The sequence below is a fragment of the Tachypleus tridentatus genome, chromosome 4, assembly GCF_004210375.1.
Source record: "Tachypleus tridentatus isolate NWPU-2018 chromosome 4, ASM421037v1, whole genome shotgun sequence".
Classification (NCBI taxonomy): Eukaryota; Metazoa; Arthropoda; class Merostomata; order Xiphosura; family Limulidae; genus Tachypleus; species Tachypleus tridentatus.
The window spans coordinates 42,017,149-42,035,179 of NC_134828.1; the positions used below are offsets into that span (position 1 = coordinate 42,017,149).

Consider the following 18,031-nt stretch of genomic DNA (forward strand, 5'->3'; position numbering starts at 1 on the left):
TGATTAAGTTGATTAAGATTAAACTTGAAATTAAAAGAGTCTTTGATGAATGAGCTGGCTGATGTTACATATTTAGAGAATGCCCATGCTATGTATTTACCAAGATTGTAATTAAACGATTCATATGTGAACATTATTGGTCGTAATTGACAATCTTGTTTATGAGGTTTGGGGATGCAGTATATTTGTGGTGTGCATGAGTCGGTCTTGCGTTGTTAGGAATAAAGTGTTTTTGAAATTGTGTTGGCTTTTTTATATTTTTAGTAGTATTTTGTGTAGTTGCGTTTCGTGTGTCTTTGTTGGATTTGTGTGTATTGGTTTAACTTTGTTTGTGTCTGATAGTATGTTCTTCATTTTTTGGATGTATTCATTCGTGTTCATTTTGACTATAGCGTTTCCTTTATCTGCTTTTAGAATTAAAAATTCTAACATAACATTAAATAAATATTTGAAATAGAGAAAGATAATGTTGCGTTATCAAAATATTGGTTACCATGCATTGATTGTGTGTAGTATGACATTAAAAGTCTATGAACATTAAACTTATCGTTTAATTGTTTATTCCAACGAATAATGGTATTTATAACTATTATATTTATCAAGTTTTCTGGTTAAATCCCTTCAAGAATATAGGAATAATAAAGTTTGTTTAACATAGATCTGAGTTTCCTTATTCAGTACAAAGTTTAGGATTTCATCATAATATGTATGCAATAGTTTTTGGATTAACTCATTGTACACTAATATTTCTAGGAAACAAACTATTGCAATACTGAATAGAATACTGAAAGTGTCTTAACATCATATAATGAATGTTATAAAAAAAAAAGAGTAAGTGTGCTAAGCAAACAACATTAACAGCGTTCTTTAATTAACCAAAGTCTGCACACTACTTCCTACTACATCTCTTCCTAGCCACGACAATGATGTTGACACTACTGGTTAATCCTGCCCAAGATGATGGCTGTGAAGCAGATTGTTCTGCTCCCTATTATTATTAATGAACTACCACCAACAACTCCAAGTGATGAGGAAGATGTTGACTCACCTGCTCCAATAAATCCTCTTGCCAGTCCTCCTGCAGCCCATAGACTGTGAAGCAAAATTCATTCTGCACCTTTTCCTACCAGTCAGTAACATCATACAACTTTCCCCAATCTCACCATCACCTTATGTGTCAACCACTCCACTTTCTTGTTACTTAATTTGGATTTAATAAATTTATCAATGGCTTATATTTTTTGTTTACCCTCAAAACGATCACTAAAATATGTTCACTGTCAGTCAGTTTATTACATTCTGGCTTTTATTTTTCCGTTGAGAATACATCCCCAATTATACAACGGTTATCAATAAGAAAATCTACATCGCTTTACGGAAAGATTTTTCAGAAACGTAACTCTTTTGTAAAGTTTGTTTGTTTGTTTTTTATTTCGCGCAAAGATATTCGAGGGCTATCTGCGTTAGCCGTCCCTAATTTAGCAGTGTAAGATTAGAGGGAAGGCAGCTAGTCATCACCACCCACCGCCAACTCTTGGGCTACTCTTTTACCAACGAATAGTGGGATTGAACGTCACATTATAACGCCCCCATGGCTGAAAGGGCGAGCATGTTTGGTGCGACAGGGATTCGAACCCGCGACTCTCGGATTACGAGTCGAAGGCCTTAACCCACCTAGCCATGCCGGGCCCTTTTGTAAAGAGGAGTCCACCTGTTTTTAACTATAATTTTTTACATCACAAAAATATGATGTTTCCATCCCTTGCTATGTTTATGCATTGTAATATTTACGGTGTTTTTGCTTCTTTCTCTTTTTTTTTAAACCAATGCACATTATTTATTGCATATTCTAAAATCCCGTCTTAAAAGTTTAATCTTAATTACAGTTTTGGAAGTTTATTGTTAAGTTTAATCGTTCATGTTAAACATTCTATATAAAGTATCACTGTATTCTAAATTTTTCTTTTGGAAATTATGATAAATATTTGTGTCATATCACTTACATGGTTTCAAACATTCAATGACGTTCGAGCCAAGCCATTGTTTGGATAAGAAAGAGAACCTTTGTACTCAATAAAATTTCAAGAGGAGTATTTTGTTTGTACACCTTAATTTAAACTATTTGTATTTCGTACGTTGCATGAGTGTTGTAATTATATTATAATTTGCAGTTGACGGTAGAGTATAATTATGAAGTTGATGATCAAAGTAACATACTGGTAATTTTTTCTATTAAGCTTTTAAAGTTAACGGTGCTGCTTATCATGTTGATATAACAGTAACTTATACTCAAGTTATAGTTGAAGGGTTAGTTTTTCTCGCACGTTGTGTGTTTCTTTATCCTTACGTAAAATATAGCTATAAGAAAGTTCGCTGTGATTTTTTTTGTCGACTCTTTTTATGCTTTAGCACTGATTTATCCATTTCTGTAGTTCCACATTTTTGTAAATGAGACGTTTGTATAAACTTTATCTTCCCTTTATCTTTCTATGGGTTATAGCGTGTTTTTATGCTGGAACAATAAATCATTAAAGGTAAAAATTATGGATATAAGCTGGATTCTTTGCAGTTTAAGGAATATTGTTAGCAGTAGAATTGATTGAATAGAGGATTTTTATATAAGAGGAATAACTGAAACTTTGTTCAAAATATACAAATTTCATGAGTGAAAATTCTCAGAAATACTGGGTTATAGGTTATTTGAAAAGGAGAGCATTTAAAAAAGAGAGAAGTGGCTGTGTACGTAAAATACCGTTATTTCGCGCATAGCTACTCGAGGTCTATCTGTGTTAGCCGTCCCTCATTTAGAGTATAAGACAAGAGGAAAAGCAGCTAGTCATCACCACCCACCGCCAACTCTTGGGCTACTCTTTTACCAACGAATAGTGGGATTGAACGTCACATTATAACGCCCCCACGGGTGAAAGGGCGAGCATGTTTGGTGCGACAGGAATTCGAACCCGCGACTCTCGGATTACGAGTCGAACGCCTTAACCCACCTGGCCTAAAATACCAGTTACATCAATACTATATTCCGTTTTAGGAGGTTGAAAAGTGAAGTTAATATAGTGTGATTGGAATTTATGACAGATCACTAGATGAAACAAATGAGAAAATATAGTGAGATAAATAATTTGGATCATTTACTCAGATGATGATTATTATGGGGGGGATTTTAATGTTGGGCATATTGATTAGAATATGTTAATTGTCAAACTATGGTATAAAAACAGTTCAGAACGTGTTTCTTTGACAGTTGGTTGGGGGACCTATAAGGTGCAGTGCTGTTTTAAATTTGCTATTAACTAATATATAAATGGTTTGGAGGGTGGATATTTGTGTTCTTCTGTGATAATAAGAGAGACAGTGAGGTATTACACAGTAGCTTTTGTCATGCTCGTCATTCTTTTTGGATGTTTGGTTTTTTTTATTGAGAAGTATTTTCTATTTTAAAATGCAGAAATGAAACTCTACAACCAGCAATAAATACCTATTTGTCATTTAAAATGAAGAATCAAAGCCAGATACTAAACTTTGTAGTTCTTATTTGATAATTCATAAGTTGATATATCTGCATGATTCTAACTGATAGATAGCATGTCAAAAAACAAAGATGAATTGGTACCATAAGCAGATGATACATTGCCTTACAACAGTTTACTTTTCATCATAACAGGCAAGTATCTCTCAATCATAAAACTGGTTTGAATACAAAACCTCTAGTTGACTTTAATAGGTAAATACTTGACTTCTAACATGAGCTGTTGATAGTTTTCACATAATTTATCAATATAATATGAATTCATGCATGTAGGATTTAAACCAAATTATTTTATTAGGGTTACATTTTATCTCACCCTGTCACAAGTTACATGCAGTGTCTCAGATTACCAGGTAAAGCAATTTTATTTACATTATATCAGTTAGACATTCTTGTGGTGTGAAAGATTAATTTACAAATGAAGTTATTAATTAATAACTACATAATTAAAGTTTTGGTGTAAATTTACTGATATATTTTAGTGTGGAATTCAGTGATCTGTAATTTTTTAAATCATTTTTCCAATTTAAAATTGAACAAAACCTTCTACGTGGAGGATTATGGAAGGTTAGTACAGTTGTCCAAAGAGGAAATCAGAAAGCCTGTCTGAAAAAAAAGTTGACTAAAAATGTAAAAAATAATATGTTCATATATGTAAATGGTCAACTTAATATCAGTTTGGGAGTGGAGCCTTTCAAGGAAAAGAAGGGTAAAGGCTGAGGATTATGGGATTATACATCTTCTGTTGCTAATAATGAAGAGATAAGCAGCATTCCTCATCAGAAACAGTTGCTAGATGGAAACAAGATGATCGCATTATTTTTGAGCTTGTTAAGAAAAATCTAGAGAGTTTAAAGAATGATAAAACTTCTGGGTCAGATAATATTTGAAGGATAGGGTATGTGAGCCTCTTGCTGATTTTTTTTTTTAAGTCTCCAAGTAGTTGGCAGGTGCTAGAAAATTGAATGTTAGTAAATGCCTTTTCCTTTTAAAGTAAAAATAGTCCCAGTAATCAAAGGCCTATTAAATGTATTACACAGTGATAAGTAAAATGCTTGAAATTCTATAAAAAATAACTTTTAATGTTAGTTAAAGTTTAAAATTCTGTTAGATTGTTAATGTGATTTACTAGAGGAATAATTTATCTTCTTAATTGATTGATATTCTTTGAAGAGGTTACTGCTTATGTAGATGAAGATACATTGTAGATTTGGTGTATCTGGATTTTCAAAATGCATTTTCCAAGGTTTTCTATATCATTATCTTTTTAGGAAAGTGGGATAAGTTGACTTATTGGATAGAAAAGTGACTAGATGGAAGAAAGTAGAAGATTGTAATAAATGAAGTTCAGTCAAACTGGATTAAATGGGATATTTCAGGGCTAAGTCTTAGGAACTTTGCTCTTTCTTGATTTACATTAGTAACGTAGGTGAATAAATGGTAAAAAAAAAACTTACCTTTGCTCATGGTATTAAGATTTTGGGTATTGGTAGAGATGATGTTTTAAAAAGTCTTCTGCTTGAAGACGAAAAGTGAAATACTTTCAAAACATCCTCTTCTACACTTGTATTTCTACAGAAGCATTTGCTTTCCATTTGATTAGCATTCATCTCTGAAATTGATATATCTTTAAAAAAAAAAAAGAGTTAGAGGGGATCTGCTAAGATCAAGGGAATTGATAGCAAGGTGATTGAGTTAACTTTGGTTGTGGTGGATGCAGTTCATTTAAGAGAAAGCTTGATAAATATTTGAATGAAAAGGACTAGTTGTGAGGTGTGTGTTTTTTAAATTAGTGAATAGGACATCCTAGAATAAATAGGTGTCATACATATAATTCTGGACAACAAGAAATTTGTTGGTTTATATAATCCATTCTCTCCACTCCAAATGGAAAGTAAAGGAGCTAAGCTACAATGAAATCAGTGACTTCTGGCCATGTGTCATGTGAAATCTTCTCATATGCTGAACGATGAGTAAAGTGAGAGTGGTAACACACATGGTATATTTATATAACAATAATTAAGTTATAAATTTGGTAACATTGAGATAAAAAGTCTCTTTTGACTTGTAATCAGTGCCTGTATATACCTTTTAAAATTTTATTACTCTTGTATTTGAAGACCCTACCCTTGGGTTTCATCTATATTATGTCACCCAAATAATGATAACCTGAGTGCATTTCATTATATTTACTACAGTTAAAGATCTTTTGCCAAATATATGACCAATTTACTAAATCTAGAAATTCAAATTGGATATGCAGTTAACCACTGATTATGCAGTCTATGTGAATTGTGTGAAAAATATTACAGATGCAGCATTATACTTGAGGCCCTGAATACTGTTATTAACACTATTAATTACTCTTGGGGTCACAAGTGTATTTTGTTTAAGAAATTAGTGATTTCACTCAGTGTTTGGGTGGGTTTGATAACTTTATTACAGATTAACATATTAAATTACTTTATTCAATGTGGACACTCACTGGTATTTGGTGGTATAAAAGCATTTTAGTATCAGATACATTTCATTTGTGTTGAAAATCTTTGACACAATTTTAATAAAAATGTATTATTTGTTTCAGTGGCACCTGAGGGTATGAACCCGAGGTAAGTTAATAGTTACCATGTTAATGTTGTTAAACAAAGAAAGTGGATAGCTTTCATATTAACAACACTAGGAAAGTGGATAGTTTCCATATAAAGAATTGATCTTGTTGAATTAAACCATCTTTTTTTTATTTAAATCCATTTAACTTTGCAAATCTTTTCTCCATTTGTTACATTATAAAGAAATATGAGAATATATTATAAAATATTCAGCATGTAAACTTCCTGTGTTTTTATACCTCATTGCAACAATTAAGTTTCTTCTCTTTTTATTTTTACTAAACTTGTAAGTATTTATTTCTCTTGAGTGCACTTGGAAGTCTGCATTATGTACATAGTATAGGCTAATATATAGTAAATCGTATCAATGTTTGTTGTTTTTCCATCACTGTTATATACTGTAAAAAGAAATTAGTGAAGAAGACAGTATCATAAAATAACTTTTTCTTTAGGGAGGTGATATAAAAATTTAAATACAAAACTAGGATTTTGTGTACTGTTTTCATTTTAAATTGGCAGCCTTTCTAAATATTTACTACGTTTTAATTTGTTGTTGAGAAAATAGCAGATACAATGTTAAACTGATGCACAAAATCATGCATCAGAAGGAAAATCATATTCAGAAAATATATGCTTATAGATGAGGCCTTGTAGCACATTATAACAATTTGTAGATTACAGAAACAAATTACATGCAAGAGAACTAGAAGCATCATTTTTCTGTACAATTATTTGCTTCAAAACTAAAATATTTAGATACAAGCTAAATATATAGAAAAGTATGAAAAGATTACTGACACACAAAATTTAATCATTCGATTATTTGTTTAACTTCTGTCTCAGATCTGGCTTGGTGGGCTTTATTCAAAATTATAACATTACCACTTTTGTATTTGTAGTTATTATTAAAGTATTAGTATTCATTATTAACTTCAAATCTTGTATTTATAGTTCCAGAAGCTTAAAGAGGAGCTCGAGCAGAAATTTCCTGGAAAGCTTGACATTGTGAGTTAATACTTCATGTATTTGTGTTTTGAGGAAAGGTTGCACACCTGGTTTTAAACCATTGACACAGAATGATATATTTTTATTGCTTTTAATATTTATTAATTTTATATTTAAATATATATAGCATTTTATGAAACCCAACACTACACAATGGACTGTCTATGCTCTACTCAACACAAGTATCAAAGCCTGATTTGTAGGAGGGAGTTGTATAGTATATTAAAACTAAAATTTTAGTGTAACTATTCTACTATGATATTAAATATGGTATTCTCAGGTTGCCCTGTTTTTTATCTGAGTAGCCTGCAGGAACAAAAAAAAAAAGGGGATTTATCAGATTCTCAACCACAGATCAATGAAGTATTCTCTCTATCTTTGACTTACACTTTACATAGAAGAGACTGGACATTGCAAATAATAATAATAATCTTTATTAAAAACAATGGAATCAAAGTTAAGACTAAACAACTGGTCAAGTCTTTGTATTTCAGTTAAGTAGAGAATGAAGGATCATTGTGGACACAAGTTAACCAATGCACCTCTCTTCATTTAGCTATAGTACAAAGCTGTGCTGAAATAATATATAACACTACAACTTAAATGCATCAGAACTACACACCAAGCAAAGAATGTCGGTAATATCTCTAAATCTTAAAATTAATCACTGTAAATGTGACAAGAAGTATGTCAAAATATGTCTGAAAGTTAGGAAAAGCATGATACTATATGCACAGTGTGATTGAGGACTATTCTCATGTCAACAAGGAGAGGAAAGCACTCTAGCCAATCCAGTTGTTTGCTGCTAGAACAGATCACTGCATCTCATCATAGTATACTTCATATTATATTTATCTCTATTTAAGAACAATCCTATGAATAACCACGATGAGATGAATTTTGTAGTTCCTTTTATTGATGTTTTGTATGAAAAATATTAAAAGCTATCTAGCAGCTGAGGGAGTAGAAAATACGATATGCCTGAATATCATAAAAGAAAGAACATTTTACATTGAGCAACTAAAAATTTTGTTTTGTAATTTTAGTTCATTAAATGCCATATTAACAATACTTTTACCAGTTAACTAAATGCTATTGAGCAATAGTTCTACCAGGTTGCTAGATGCTATTGTAACAATAATTTTGCTATGTTACAAGATATTATAATAATGATAATTTTACCATCTCACCAGATGTTATAGTACTGATAATTTTACTACCTAACCAGATGTTATAGTACTGATAAATTTACCATCTCACCATATGTTATAATAATTGTTGTCTTACCACCTCACAAGATGTTATAGTAATAATAATTTTACCATCTCATCAGACATTATAGTATTGATATTCTCACCACTTCACTGGATGGTATAGTAATGATAGTTTTACTGCTTCACCAGATGTTATAATAATGATAATTTTACCATCTCACCATATATTATAATAATGGTAGTCTTACCACCTCACCAGATGTTATAATAATGATAATTTTACCATCTCACCAGATGTTATAGTAATGATAGTTGTACTGTCTCACCAGATGTTATAGTACTGATAAACTTACCATCTCACCATATGTTATAATAATGGTAGTCTTACCACCTCACAAGATGATATAGTAATGATAATTTTACCATCTCATCAGACATTATAGTATTTATAGTCTCACTACTTCACCAGATGGTATGGTAATGATAGTTTTACTGCCTCACCAGATGTTATAGTACTGATAGTTTTACCATCTCTCCAGATATTATAATAATGATATTTTTTACTAACCCACCAGGTGGTAAAGTAATAATGGTTTTTCTAAGGTCTGAACTTGGTTTAGACTCAACTCAAGATGCACTGTATGTATCCACAAGATTTCTTTAGTGTGGAACATCTTTTCAATGGGTACATTTCCCAAGATGTTAAAATTAAGTGTTAATTGATTCACTACTGTACTGTAGTTTTGTAAGTGACATTTACTTAAGTTGGTGTTATGTATCTATTTTTTTGTTATGAACAATTCAGTATCAGAAAGTTTATTTTTGGTCATATTTAGCTTAATTTTTTTTTACTTTAGTCTGGTTATGAAACACCTACTGAAACTGCCTGGTTTGAGGTAGAACTAGAAAATGGAAAACTTCTACATTCTAAGAAGGTATGGTATTTTAGTGTTTAGTAATTTAATGTACCAGTTACTGTTGTTACATGATATAAAGGTGTGGTACCACAGTATTGAAACAGTATAGAAAGGCATGATATTATAGTACTTAAAGTAACATTTACTCTTGGGCAAAATGTATTCTCTCCACATGATGGGTTAAATCTTCCTAGTGAGTGACACATTCCATGAGTTTCTCTCAGTGTATTCTTAGGAAGGAGCTTAGCTCTTTAATTTTCTTTATTTATGTCATACATTCTCAAGGTGGGATTCTGGCTTTTGGTTCTGTGGAGAAGTGAGTAACATTTCTGAAGTTAATATTTTTCTTACCTGAAAATGTATTTCAGACGAATACTCCCAATTCCTCAGAACTATTTACCATTCCCTTCACTTACAGCATGTCTCTTTTGCCTTTTGAAGAAAGAACCTTTTGTATGCATAATGTGTTGAAAGGGTTTACTCTACATGGAGGACGGGTCACACCCCTACTGATAGAGAGCTGCAATTTAATGCTGACTGTGTCATAGACTAGTTCAGTGTGCATTATTACACGAAGGAATGGGGGATTCATTAAAGCTTTGTGCAGAAGCACAAGGTAATATCTCTCAGGTCTTCAGAGAGGTGAATATCTATTAGTTATTCATTTTCAGGTAAGGAAAATCTTTCAAGTAACAAGAACTACTGTCACAATTGAAAAGTTGTGGCACTGTTGTATTTAATGTAACAGATAATGTTGCTGCTTATAAAGAAAGGATGGTAGTTTAGTTTTAAGTACCATAACACTTATTATGTGTACTTTTTAATGACTCAGCTTAACATATTCAAAGGTAACAGGATGGTTAACATGTTTAGACTGGCATGACTCGAGGGCTCATGGTTTATAGCCTGTTGCAATTTAAGTTTGCAGGTATGCTATGTGTGAACGACAGATCCTCACATGTTTGTCCCAACATTTGGAGATAAGTGATGTCAAGTATTTGCTTTTCCTCTAGTCTTTTAACTCTTAATTAGGAACAGTCTGCACATCTTTGCACAAAAATTCTGTAAGAAAGAAACAAACTTAATTTTGTATTTTATCAGGTGTACTGTACTTTTCTCCAGACTACTGGAGTTACTGACAGATTTGTTTCTGTTGATAAATATTAAATTTTTTTTTATTATCTGTACATAATCATCAAATTCTGCCCACTGACTTTTAGTTTGTATTATATAAAAAACGAATTATTTGTAATAACTGTTATTATAAATTATATTGTTGTTTGTATATTAAAATATATTTGTGTTAACAAAAACAAATTATGTATCAATCTTGTTGACAAATATCATAAATTTGATACATTTGAAGTTCAATTAATTTCTAGGTTAAAATTTCTGGCTACATGAAATTGTAATAAGTAACATAATAAATTGGAGACTTGTCCAAGATAAATTATAATACATAACACTTGTAATATCTGTTGTATAAAAAAAGAACTGTGTCACTTTCTTAATATTTTGTTTTTCTTCATGGTTATAGAATGGAGATGGATACATGGATTCTGAACAAAAGCTAGAAAAAATTGTACATGGAATAAGAGAAGCACTGGGTGAATAAGTCTGCATTGGTGACAAATCAGAAGGTTAGTGTGAAATTATATCAGTTTTATTGTACACAGTTTTGTATGGTTCTGTTTGTATTCTACAACTTACAAGTGATGTGATGAAGTAGGTATCCTTGTGTATTGGAAAAGTGTTCTACAACCAAATGATGAGATGTAGGTATCATTAGGTACTAATGAAATGTTGATGTCATTCTGTATAGAGCTGGGTGTGTTTTCCTGGTTAGTGTGAATCTGAAGATATTTGATTTGGATGTCATTGCTGCTAAATCATTTTTTGGACTTTGAGATTGTGTGTATTATTAGTGATGGTCAAATCAAACAATTTTGTTATAATATGCCAAGAACTGATGGGTGGTGCTGTGTTTTGGTTATTTGGCTTCCCTCTAGTCCACCAGTCCAAAAATTAGAATGCTAATACAACTACTTTTTAACTTTATTGCAACAGAATTTTCTGTGATAAGGGGTCAAAGGGCATGCCATTATTTTTGTAGAATTGTATTGAACTACTTTTATAAATGTATGTGAATAAGTTTGGTATCACATTGTAGATTATAATTCAAATTTTATTATCATACAATAGTTAATTTCTTAGTTTAAAAGTAAATATTAAAAATTATTGAATATTGGTTTTTTGGGTGTCTCATAGTATGTTGAGTGCAGCTTTAGTTCAGCTTAGATGTTTGTGATATTGAAATATAAAGTTTATGGTTTATTATGAATTAGATATTCAAAGGACAACACTGAAATGGTGGAATATAAAAAAAAAAAACTCCTGTCTTTTCTGTTTGCTTAAGTGTTTGCTATCTTTATCAAATCAAACACAATGGCTCCATATCATTGTAACTTTTTTAAGGTTAGTCAGGCATGGCTGAAAGGTCAATAAAATAAAAATAATAAATTTATATAGACGTATAATGTTATTAGGATTAAGCTATTTAGAATAACAATTGTGGTTTCTTGTTCTAATTTGTCATCATTCTAGATTGAAAATAAAAACACAACTTATATCTATTTCATAATTTTTATGGTGGTTATGAAGTTGGTCATATTGATCAAGTCCATTCAGAGATGTAATCATGAATATAACAGATAAAATATAAAGTTTTTATTCTGAAACAAAGTTTGATGATTATAACATAACGTTTTGGGACAACACAGGATCTATTGGGATATCTCAGCTGTACCACACTCTAAACTAAATTAGCTTAAAAAAAACAACTAAAAGCCAACCCCCCTTACCATTCATATACTTATCAAGCTTTTCCTTAAACTCACCCAAATTTTCTGCTTATACAACATCTGAAGGCTACTCATTTCAAAGGCCAACCATCCTGTTAGAAAAATAAAACTTTCTTAGCCGAAAATTATTTCTACCCTCTCCAAATTAATATTTGGTCCCCTAGTTCTACTGTTTTTACTGTTAAATATGAAAAAGATGATGCATTAACACTGTCAGTTCCATTTACAAACTTAAACACCCCAATCAGGTGTCCCTGAAAGGTCCCTCCAACCTTTTTTTTTAAGAAAAAACAGTTTGAGAGATTTCAGCCTCTTCTTACATGTCAACCCCTCCATTCCAAGCACCACTCCACTAACCTCTCTCTGAATCTTTTCCAATAATTCCATACCTTACTTAAGGTAAGGAACCCAAGACTGAACACAGTATTCAAAATGTGGCATAACTAGTGACCTATACAATAAAATTATAACCTCCTTAGACTTCTATAAATATTCTTGTAGGTACAACCTAAAATCCTAGTTGTATCACTAACAACAGCACACTGCTTGGACGGCTTTAGAGACTGATCAACCATTACACTAGGATATCTTTCTTTCATAATATTGTTCAGGTTATTGCCATTCAAATTATGATAACCCACATGCATTATCTTATTTTTATTATAATGAAAAACACATCTGCTCAACTCAATAAATGATCTGAATCCTTTTGTAAATCAGCAGCATGCTCTCCACAAGTAGCAACACCCAAGACAATAATATCATTTGCAAATATGAGTAACTTATTGACTATTCATTCACCTATGTCACTGATGTAAATCAAAAGGAGCAAAGGAAAGATACCCTACTTGTGACATTACTCTAGTGTGACTGACCTCCATTTATAAAAACCCTCTGCTTTCTTCCATCTAGAGGTCCGGCTCGGCCAGGTGGGTTAAGGTGTTCGGCTCATAATCTGAGGGTCGCGGGTTCAAATCTCTGTCACACCAAACACGCTCGCCATTTCAGCCATGGAGGCCTTATAATGTGACAATCAATCCCAGTATTTGTTGGTAAAAGAGTAGTCCAAGAGTTGGCAGTGGGTGGTGATGACTAGCTAGCTTCCCTCTAGTCTTAAACTGCTATATTAGGGATGGCAAGTGCAGATAGCCCATGTGTAGCTTTGTGTGAAATTCAAAAAACAGAAACGAAAAACTCTTCAATCTAGCTACTATTCTATCCAATTTATACTTATCCCCCACACATTTAGAGACTTTTTTTTTACAATCCTTTTATATGGAACTTTGTCAAATGGTTTCTGAAAATCCAGATAAACCAAATATACACCCTTACCCTCATCTACAAAAGTAGTAACTTTTTCAAAGAATGTCAAATAATTTGTAAGGCAAGATTTCTCCTTGGTGAAACTATGTTTACTATTCAATAAAGTTATAAACTTTGTTAAATGACTTTCAAAGCATCATTTATCTGACTTTTCTAAACTTTTCCTACAATTGGTATAAGACAAAAGGGTTTATAATTACTGGGACAATTTTTATCACCTGCCTTGAATAAAAGGAGTTACATTATTTAACTTCCAATCCTCTGGTATCTACCCACAATTTAAGGAATTGCGGAAAATGGTAGTAAGTGGATCACATATCCAGTCATTAACACCCATAAAAAAAACCCTTTGGGAAATATTATCTGGACCAGGAGTCCTATTGTTGTTCTGTTTTAAAGCACTCCAATATTTTTGTGACCCTCTTAAAAATAATGCAGTCATCTTGTTTTTCTTGTTTTAATCTCATTTCCATTTGTCATCTGTTCAAGATATGAAATACTGCTTAAATCATCATTAGTATAACCAAAGAAAAAGCAAAATTTCACCAACTTATTTGATATTCTATAATCTTCTAAGTATCCTTAGCCATAAGGCATACCAGTCAATTTAAATTTCTTAAACTTATGATGATTTTGTTTAATTTGTTTCTCTTATACCCTTTGTGTACCAACTTGGTTTTTTACTTACAGCTATCTTTTTCTTTTTTCTATAAGGAATATGTGTACCTAGAATGTTTAAAAATATATCTTAAAAATTTTACCATGTCTGATCGGTGTCTCCAAATAACTCAGTTACTCAATTCAAAACAGGTAATTCTCGTCATGTCCCTTAACATTTTTTTTTAAAATTTGTACCAAAAATATTATTATTCATCTCTCTATGCAGCAAAACAGCAAAAATAATTGAGAAATGATCGCTTGCACCCAGATGTTCCTCAATTTCTACTATCTGAATCATTTCTATATTTTAAGTTAACAATAAATCTAAAATAGCATTGTTTTTAGTAGGTTTCTTGACTAATTGATGAAGAAAGCCATATTTAACAGTTTCCAAAAACCTTTATTCCTCATGGTTTGACTCTAGTATTTCCCAATTCTTATGCATGAAGTTAAAATCACCCATAATTATGACTTCATTAACAGTTAAAATTTTTATCTTACTGTAAAGTTTCTTACTAATTTCATTTATATCATTTGGTGTTTTGTAACAAGTTCCCACTTAAATTCTTTTTCATTTTTATCCTTTAATAGAAACCCAAATGGATTCACTCTCTTTGCTGTTATTTTTAATATCCTCCTTAAGATATAACATGCATTTTGCACATAAAGCCACTCTTCCTATACAGAGGAGTTTTTAGTCAACAAACAAAGAGAAGTTAGTTGTTAAAAATTTTCTAGAATACAAACTAATTCTAACTGTACTATCACAACTAGATGTTGGTAGTCAACAGGCATGGGAGATCAACAGAATTATAAAATAAAATAAAGTTATAATCATGAGACATTGTATAGAATTCGGAAATTTTATTTTCCATACATTGAAAGTCATGGAATTTTGTAAAAAGTGTTTAAATTTGAGAAAAGGAGATTACATTACCAAACTTGTTTGTAATGTACTTAAACAATTTATGTTAAACATTTATTTTCAACTTTCTCAAGTTCTGTTTTAGAAAATATAATAAATTTATCAACTTAGTGTCTTATTTTTTCCAAAAAGAAGTTGTATATTACAGTAATGACTTTGTTGACCATTACTTACAACTTATGTATTTGGTATAAACAACTTCAAAATCCAAGTTTTACAACAAACAGCCTTGAGCTGGCTATGTATCTGATATTAAGAAGCATAAGGATAAAATGAATTGGTAGTTAGGACACTTTTTTCTCAGGTCTAGAAATTGAAACCTGTTGATGAATGTACTCACCATTTTAACTGTGGAAGTGTTACATTGAGACTGTCAGTCTTATTGTGTATTGGTGGTGTTAAGGAGCTGTATTTCATCTAATCAAACACTTCATGAAATTCAACAAACAACTTAAGTATATAAAACTTGTTTCTGATGTATTCATCATTTTACTAGACACTATTTATAGAACATTATACTAAGAAATATTCTAATGTAATTTTTGCATACTGTGTTATCATTAACTTCTGGTTTATATATAATACTTTTCTTTAATACTTACAAAGAATACCTAAGAGGTTAGAGTTAATACTTTTAAACTGGACAACAACTCAAGTTTTTCGTGCAATTCTGGAAAATATAAATTGCATTTTGGAAAATGCTGATGTTTTGTTGAGAGTCAAATATCTAAACCCTGTTTAAGTGTTGAAAACTATACTTTGGTTTTTAGCATGTAATTATACTATTTTCTTAAAGATAAGAAACTGGTTGTTTAGATGCTTGTGGATTGAATTGCTTGACTTTATTTTTGTTCTATTAGTAATATTAATGCATTTTATTTGTTTTCATTAAGGCTGATACACAAGTGATAACTCCTGGATTTCAGAGCAGCATATGAAGGGTCTCCTTAAAGTTTCCGGGATGATGCCAGAAGTTTCTTGCTTTGTTTTCCAAACTTTTATGTCACAACTTCTTCCTTCTTATTTGAACCTGTATTATTTACTGCAGCTTCTAATGTAGCACATATATATAAAAATTAGTTGGTTCTTTGTCTACAAATTAAATCTAAAACTGAATAATGTACAAATATATAACACATGATTTGGCAGAAAACCAAGAACAGCAAAAACATTTGAAATATTCTTCCTAATCAAAACTTCACTTTATTAATGATTTTGTTGCTCTATCCTCCACAGTTTGGTTTGTATTTTTGGTATGTAAGTGTGTTCTTGAAAATTGTATTTGATGCATGATTAAAGATAAATTGAATCTCACATAACACATTCAGTTGGGCAGTATTTTAGTTTCTGGTAAGTAGTTCTAAAATCATGCAATTTTACACTTGGTGTGTATTATTTCATAACACGATCATCCAATTGAGATCATTACTGCCATTACATTGTCTTTTTATCAAAAACCTTTCCACATTGATATTTATTAAGTTGTAAGGTTTTGCACATAACAGTGATGATAAAGAACTGGGTGTGGATGATGCCCAAAAATAACTGGTTTGGGCACTGATAATGATATCAGTATATAATTAGATGTGGACAACAGAAATGAACTAAGTATGGAAATAAAAAGGAACTACAACCAGATAAAAGTGATAGAGTAGTAGGTGTATACAATATGAAACAAGTACTACAAGTAAACAATAGCAATGAAAGAAGTGTACACAAGAACAAGAATACATGTAAACAATAGCAATGAAATAAGTGTACAGAAGAACAATAATACAAGTGAACGACAGCAATGAAATAAGTGTACAGAAGAACAATAATACAAGTGAACGACAGCAATGAAATAAGTGTACAGAAGAACAATAATACAAGTGAACGACAGCAATGAAATAAGTGTACAGAAGAACAAGAATACAAGTGGATAATAGCAATGAAATAAGTGTCCACTAGAACAAGAATACAAGTGAACAATAGCAAAGAAATAAGTGTACACAAGGACAAGAACACAAGTAAACAAAAGCAGTGAACTAGATGCACACAATAATAGAAATACAATTGGATAATAGTAATAAAAAATTAGGTGAACATAAAAGCAAGAATACAAGTGAGTAATAGCAATTCACTAGGTGCATACAATAACAGGAATACAAGTGGACAAGAACTAGGTATATACAATAAGAATATGAGAAGACAGTAGCAATAAAGAACTAGATGTACATAGTATGAAAAATAAACTAAAACTAGACAACAGATAGTCAATAGCAGTAAAGAAATGAATGTACACATGGATACATAACAGAAGGAACGTTATGTATCAAAATATGATCTTTTTAGAACTTAATATTTTATTTAACTCAGGAATGTGATCTCTCTTTAAAAATTATTATTTAATATCATACGTTGCAGCTATAAATTGGGATTTATAGGTGACATTGTTAAAGTTATGTTTGTATGCTTCCATATCTTCCCACTTCCCCCTCATTTTAATGTTTTTCCTTTTTTTTCATATTATGATAATATATACCATATTTCGTTTTTGATAAAATATCAGTTATATGCAAGTTATCAAAAATTTTTGTGAGAAACTCCTTATTAAAGTTTAGATCACAGAGTTCAACCCAAGTTTATAATTTACTATAGAGATTATTTATAAAAACACTATGCAGAAAATTTGGTGTTTTTACCCACTTACTGATTTTTTATAAAACTGTAACAACTTCCCTTCTGTCTAAAGGTATTACTTAATTCTACAGTTCGGATGATTTCAGTTCTTTTTTGTATGTACCTAATAATTTTATTTTATGAAAATGCTGTACTCAGTAAAAATAATGTCAAATAATAAAACTTATTTCAGTAATAGTTGAACACTTGTCTTTAAACATGATATAGTAGCAGCCTAAGAATGATGAGTTCTCAAGAGTGAGTGTTAAGATAAATAACTAAAACGTTTCAAGGGGCATTGAAAACAAGACTAGG

At 31.1% G+C, this 18,031-nt stretch overlaps 1 long non-coding RNA gene across 1 annotated transcript; it reads left to right on the top strand.

Annotated features, from left to right (window-relative positions):
* The first annotated feature begins 2,336 nt into the window (after positions 1 to 2,336).
* On the top strand, positions 2,337 to 16,378 carry LOC143248953 (uncharacterized). Its single transcript, XR_013027296.1, has 7 exons — positions 2,337 to 2,534; positions 3,840 to 3,894; positions 6,126 to 6,150; positions 7,102 to 7,155; positions 9,227 to 9,304; positions 10,824 to 10,926; positions 15,949 to 16,378. It is a non-coding gene; the product is annotated as an uncharacterized LOC143248953 (long non-coding RNA).
* The last annotated feature ends 1,653 nt before the right edge of the window (positions 16,379 to 18,031 follow it).